The sequence below is a fragment of the Triticum urartu genome, unplaced genomic scaffold, assembly GCF_003073215.2.
Source record: "Triticum urartu cultivar G1812 unplaced genomic scaffold, Tu2.1 TuUngrouped_contig_2789, whole genome shotgun sequence".
NCBI classification, from domain to species: domain Eukaryota; kingdom Viridiplantae; phylum Streptophyta; class Magnoliopsida; order Poales; family Poaceae; genus Triticum; species Triticum urartu.
Genome location: NW_024113285.1, coordinates 31317 through 37458, shown reverse-complemented (window position 1 = coordinate 37458; position 6142 = coordinate 31317). Strand labels below are relative to the sequence as shown.

The 6142-nt window shown below is 42.1% G+C and overlaps 1 pseudogene; it reads right to left on the bottom strand.

Annotated features, from left to right (window-relative positions):
* Positions 1-2264: 2264 nt before the first annotated feature.
* LOC125527057 lies at positions 2265-5852 on the bottom strand (annotated as a pseudogene).
* Positions 5853-6142: the final 290 nt, after the last annotated feature.

Here is a 6142-nt window from a genome sequence, read left to right as displayed (position 1 = left end):
AATTATGTACACTTTCAGAAAAAAAAACACAAACATTTTTTGAAACATTGTTTTTGAAAACACCAACATTTTCTTATAAAAAATGATCATTATTTGAATTTGTGAGCATTTGTTTACAATAGGAACATGTGTTGAAAAATTCATAACATTATTTAGAATTGTGAAAAATTCACTAAAACAAGAATATTTTTAGAAACATTTTATAAAATGCCATTTTAATTCTAGAAACAATAAAACTATTTGAAAAAAATGGGAAACCTTTTGAAGTTTTGAATATTTTTCAAATAGCAAAAAGAGGAATTCTGAACATTTTCTATAATTTGATTTTTTTTAATATTCTGAAAGTTTTTTGAGAATTTTGAATTTATGAAATAAATTCTATAGGAAAAATAAACTTGGAAGGGAAAAAATAATAGGGGGAAGAAGAATAAAAATAGAAGTAAAACACGGAAACAAAGAAAAATGGTCCAGCTAATTATTTGTTGTCATGTGCGAAGCTCCGACTATTTGTCGCCTTGTGCAGAAAATATAATTTTCCCAGCCGCGTGGGCAGAAACATAAATCTGCTGGCTTCGCCGGGCCACAGCACGCGGCCCACGTATGAAATTCTGGAAATCCTTTTTTTCTAGCAGACGAACGCATAAGAATTTAGTACCACCTCACATAGAAAACGTTTCTTTTCGGCGGTGAACAGATGAAAAAATTGACGAAACACACCTTACTTTATTAATAAAAAAAATAAAAAGGTATAGATATAGGGGGTGGAGCACCCAGGTGGCCCAAATCCTCTCCCGCCAAATCTAAGCCTAGTGCCTTTGAGATGATACTCGGCTTTTGTAAACCTATTTTTAAAGCAAAAATGACTTTCTAATATTTTGCATTGTATTTATATTTACTTATTGCATTTTATTTCTTTCCCCTCTTACTCACCCATTCTCTCTAGGCTAGTTTTCATAGCCCTTTCGATGCTCAAATTTCCCGATCTCTCTAATTAATTACCGTCAGTTTGTCACTTTAAAGTTGTGGTATTGCCTTTTACTCTTCATCCCCCTAGTTTACCCTCATTAGGATCACATGCAAAAGTATAAGTTGTTTCGACCATTATTAACGTGATTTGATGAATCCCTTGTTTGGTAAACCCAAAAACGTTCACCCCTAGCTTTTCCTTGAAAGGGGTATTCCATATGTACTATCCTCTTTCTGTGTTAAATTTTTCTACAGAAGCATACCTTTCTGAAGGCCTAGTCAAAAAGTTGTGCGAAACCTCAATTGGTAAGAGGACGTGACCTCGGGCTCGGAAGTTGAGGTCACCTTCTCGGTTCATGAGATCATGGCGGTCATCACCTCATGGACCAAACCCACCCTCGCCTACCTGCTACGCAAGGAATTTTCCAAGGACCATGCGAAGTCACGCCAGAATATCTGACGTGCTGCCGCTTACGCGGTGCATGAGGGAGAGTTGTACAAGCGCAGCGTCACTTGAATCTTCCGGCGTTGTATTTCTCCCGAGGAGGTATGACAAATCTTACACGATATCCATGCCAGAAGTTGCGGTCACCATCGGGCTCCTCGAACCCTGGTGAGCAAGGTTTACCGTATGGACTTTTATTGGCCCACGATTTGGGGAGACGATGTTGATTTGGTCAACAAGTGCGTCAGTTGTCAGCTATTCGCTAAAGCCAACCACTTATCGGCGATGGCTCTCAAGACAATTCCGATAAGTTGGCCATTCGCACCTGGGGGCTGAACATGGCCAGAACACTTCATAAGGATGAATCTAGTAATAAGTACCTGCTCGTCATTGTTGACAAGTTTACAATATGGATCGAGGCTGAGCCGGTTGCCACGCATGTTGCCGAGCCAGTTATCAAATTCCTGTCCGGTCTAATTCACCGTTACACATTGCCCCGCAGCATCATCACGGATAATGGGTCCAATGCCACCTCGGGCATGGTCCAGGACTGGTGCATTGAACACAATATTAAACTGGACTACACTTTCATGTACCACCCGCAGACTAATGGATTGTTCGAATGTGCCAAATCCTTGGTGGCATCAAGCCAAGGTTGGTCAGATGCTTAGAAAAGGCTGACAAAAGCGGGTGGAGGAGCTCAACTTCGTCCTATAGTGATAGGATGCTTGCTCAACATACTATAGTGGACAACAACCAACAATCAGAACTGATGCAAACCACACAACAACTCATCACAATAGTATAAGATATGTTGTTTGATCAACAAAACATACATCAAACCGAGCTGAATTTAAGGTTCATCTGTCACACACTCACATGCCACACGCATTGGGTTGACGCGCACCGATGCGCACACACACTCTTATTACAAACAGTGTCATCAAACCAAGACAAACCAGCTGGGTTGTGAATGCCACACCCAATCCATGGAAAGCCAACACTACTCCAAGTAGTAACACAAGACACCAACCCAATCCAGCATATACGAAGATGAAGACAGCTCGGTGAGAAGGAAACACACCATTTATTTGCCGTGCAAGCAGCAGAGGCGGCGGCGGCACAAACACACTTATTTGAAAAACGCACATGCAACTGGAGAAACACCCGAGAGCCGTGAGATGAGGACTTTTAGCAGCAATAAATTGATGCTTCGCGTAAGCCACAACCTCCTTGCGCCATGGAGGAACACACATCGGAGTAGCGCAACAACAGATTAATTACCTAAGAAACGGAGAACAAAAAAGCAGATATATTACTACTCACTAGTGAACATTTGACGTAGAAAAAACATTATTTATCCACATGTGTATCGCATACAAGAAACCAATGTGCGACAAACCTTAGATAGGAGGCCCTCAGGAGGGTCTTCTTGTAGTAGGCCGAGTGGTGTGTTTTGAAGAGCGACGGGTGATGTCCGGCATCCAGGCCATCCCACTCGAGGTTGTCCCACAAGTCCTTCTTGCAGTCCACCAGCGGCTTAGGACCTTCACATGCTACAGCAGGAAGACGCCTGAGAGCCCAGCAGTCCCTGATGCCGACCATCTGCAACGCTGGTGTAGTCAGTCTGGCCTCACATGTCTGCTCCAGCTTGTGAAGATGGTGTAGCTTGATGTCCTTCAGGTTCTTAAATGTGACACCAGATGCTATGCTCTCAGGATACTTGTCGTCCAATGGGAAAACATGTTGGAGGTTACTGCAGTATGCGATCTGGAGGGTCTCCAAGTTAGGCAAAGTGAAGGAAATGGGGAGGACGAACACCAGCCTGGGGCAATGGTATATGTATATGTGCTATAGTTGTTGGAAACAACGAGTACTATCCCGAGAATTAATGCCTCTACCCCATATGCAATAGGCCAACAGAAGATCAGAAGCTGAAAATGTCCTTATACTTGCAAACCTGGCATCTCCATACCTATAACGAAACAGAGAGTGTAGCTTGGAACACCTCTCAACATGACACCATTTTAGTTTTGTCCACAACCAAAAATTCGTTGGAGGGATAGCAGTGATGGAGGAATTGTCATGCACATGCAACGATTCGACAGTTCCTGTGAAATCTTGGAAACCCCCTTCATGTTGCATCCTCTCTAAATTATAGCTTCCTTCACCAATCTCGACATGTACATTCAAAGTTTGAAGCGGTCGACAGTTCCACACCAAAGAAGGGCATGCTACATCTTTAGCAAGAGTAGTATCACTATATGGTAAAAATGGCCTTGTTGATACCAAACCCTGCCGGGTAGATCCAATCTCCTTGATACTTTTGGTGATGTTCGCTTGGCTACGGCTCATACAAGAGATAAGGAGGTACACCTTGGAGACAGAATTTTGTGATCGGCTATTGAGCCCCTCTGAGAATGACCAAATGAACCTTCCATCCGTAAAAACAATATGTGCTTGAAAGCCAAAGAATCCCTGTTCTCCACAGTAAACCACTGATCTTTTAGTCCCTTGAGTGTCCACATGTAGAACTTCCAGTCTAGGTGATCCTTGCCATATTAAGGCTACGGAGCCCCACACAGCCCAGTAGGAATAGCTTCTTGAGTTTCGGGACATCCATTGCATGGAGGTCAATTATTTTAATGGCTGTACCAGAGAGGTCCAGTTCCTCCAGATTTGGCAGTCCACGAAGGAATATGTTATGCAATTGACCACAACCGTGTAGGGAGATCTTTGTCACCTTGACTATTTCAACAGGAGCTAAAGGAGACTTGAGGCGCAATTCCTTTTGTGGCAGGTGTATGGAATGTGTCCAATTCTCTGCTGGGCCATAACCATCGAAGCTAAAACTTTCAAGCAGTGGAGGAGCTCCTTCCAGTCCAACATGCTTCAAGCTAGAACAACCATCAATAACAAGCATCTTCAGACTTTTTGCAGACGACAATGTCGGCAATGATTCCATGTGAGTGTTGCCAGATAAGTCAAGGAGCTCCAGATTCATCATATCCACAGAATAACAATTGTCCACCATAACCACATCTGAAGATTCGGTCAACCGGAGCTTATGAAGCTTCTGTAGCTTCTTCCATGCATGACTTATAGCCTTCCATAAGACTCCCTTTGTATTCAGCTCTCTGAGATTGATCATCAGTTCAATCATCTGAGGCAACAAAACAAAATCTGTGAAACGTAAATCAAACACCAACAGGTTTGGAAAACTTGGCCCTCCACTTTGCTCCTTCCCTGTGTTTGCACAATGGTCAAGCCAAAGGAATCTTAGGTTGTGGCAGCACTGAAAAGGAGGGGATGCAAAATCAAAGCAACAATTGCAGAGTTTTAACACACGGAGGTTGCTGCTGGCCAGTTGAAACAAATCATTATGTACATATACTGGATCATCCCCCTGGCAAGTTAGGAAATATGATGATGCACTTCCAGGAACATAAGAGATATCATCTGCTGTTAGTTTGTTAAAGGTCACTGAATACCAACCTTCATAAGATTTTTTTTGTCCATAAAAATCTGATGCCAAAGCCATACATCTTGTTTCATCTGAAAAATAGCCACTTGATTTTTCTGAATAATAGCCAAATTGCGTTATCACTCCATACAATGCATTACCGATCTCCCATGCTCTATCCTCAAGGATTCCATCACATATCCAGTAGTTGCAAGCATGAGTAGCCCAACCATAGTCAACACCGATAGAGTTTTTAGGTAGCTGTGCTGTCAAGAAGAATGAGTACAGGAAGCAATCCAAAACTATTTCTGGGTTGATGCCATCCATACAAGTGTCACCAATCACTCCGACAGCTTCTTCGTGCAGTATATTATGTATTTGTTTTATGCCTTCATTCTGATAGAGACTGATAAAAATATCATTACTAGCAGAAGGGGACATCAACTTGCTTTCTCTCATGTTGACCAGAAATCTTCCACAATTGGTCCATAATAATATACCTTTACCGAAAATAGGAATGCCACATTCTATCAGATCAATATCTTCAACTCCTCCATAATCAATAATCATCAAAAATCTTTCATCTCTTATAGAATTATTAATCAAACTTCCGATCCCAGACACCTCTTTTCTATTGCTGTTGTGTACCCCTCTGAAATCATCATCTTCATCCTGCTTATCAAATATGGGCATTTCATGGTGGAGGTTCAACTTCTCTGCAATTGCCCTCTGCATGGTCCTTTTGTTTATACACTGTGAGCAGCCCACGTAGACAACTCTGTCAAAATGCTTTAACTTGTTGAAATCATCACATATCATGGAGTTTACGAGTTTGGCTGTAGCTCTGAGGACGCCAGATGCTCCCATACCCTTGCCCCAGCCATAACTGGTGAATACTTCAGGTTTGCCTTCAGCAGTACCGTTGTTGTGCAAAAGATCAACCAATTGTTTGACAGCGTCATCAAAGTCCTTTACAACCTGTAGTAGTTAAATGCTATTATATATGATTAACACAATGCATATATTGGTACTATAATTTCAATTAGAGCCTGTTTGGTAACCACTCGGGCAGGGGAATCGGAGTTTCCACAAGGGTGTTTGTGGAGGGATTAGACATTGTAGAGTTTTACTCCCATCCCTTGTTTGGTATATGATGGAATTAGTGTGGGATAAAACTCTGCCCACAGATTAACAGGGTACCCCTTTGGAAGAAATGGGTGGGAATTGGCTTCCTCAACTCACATTTCCCTTCACACTTAAACTTCCAT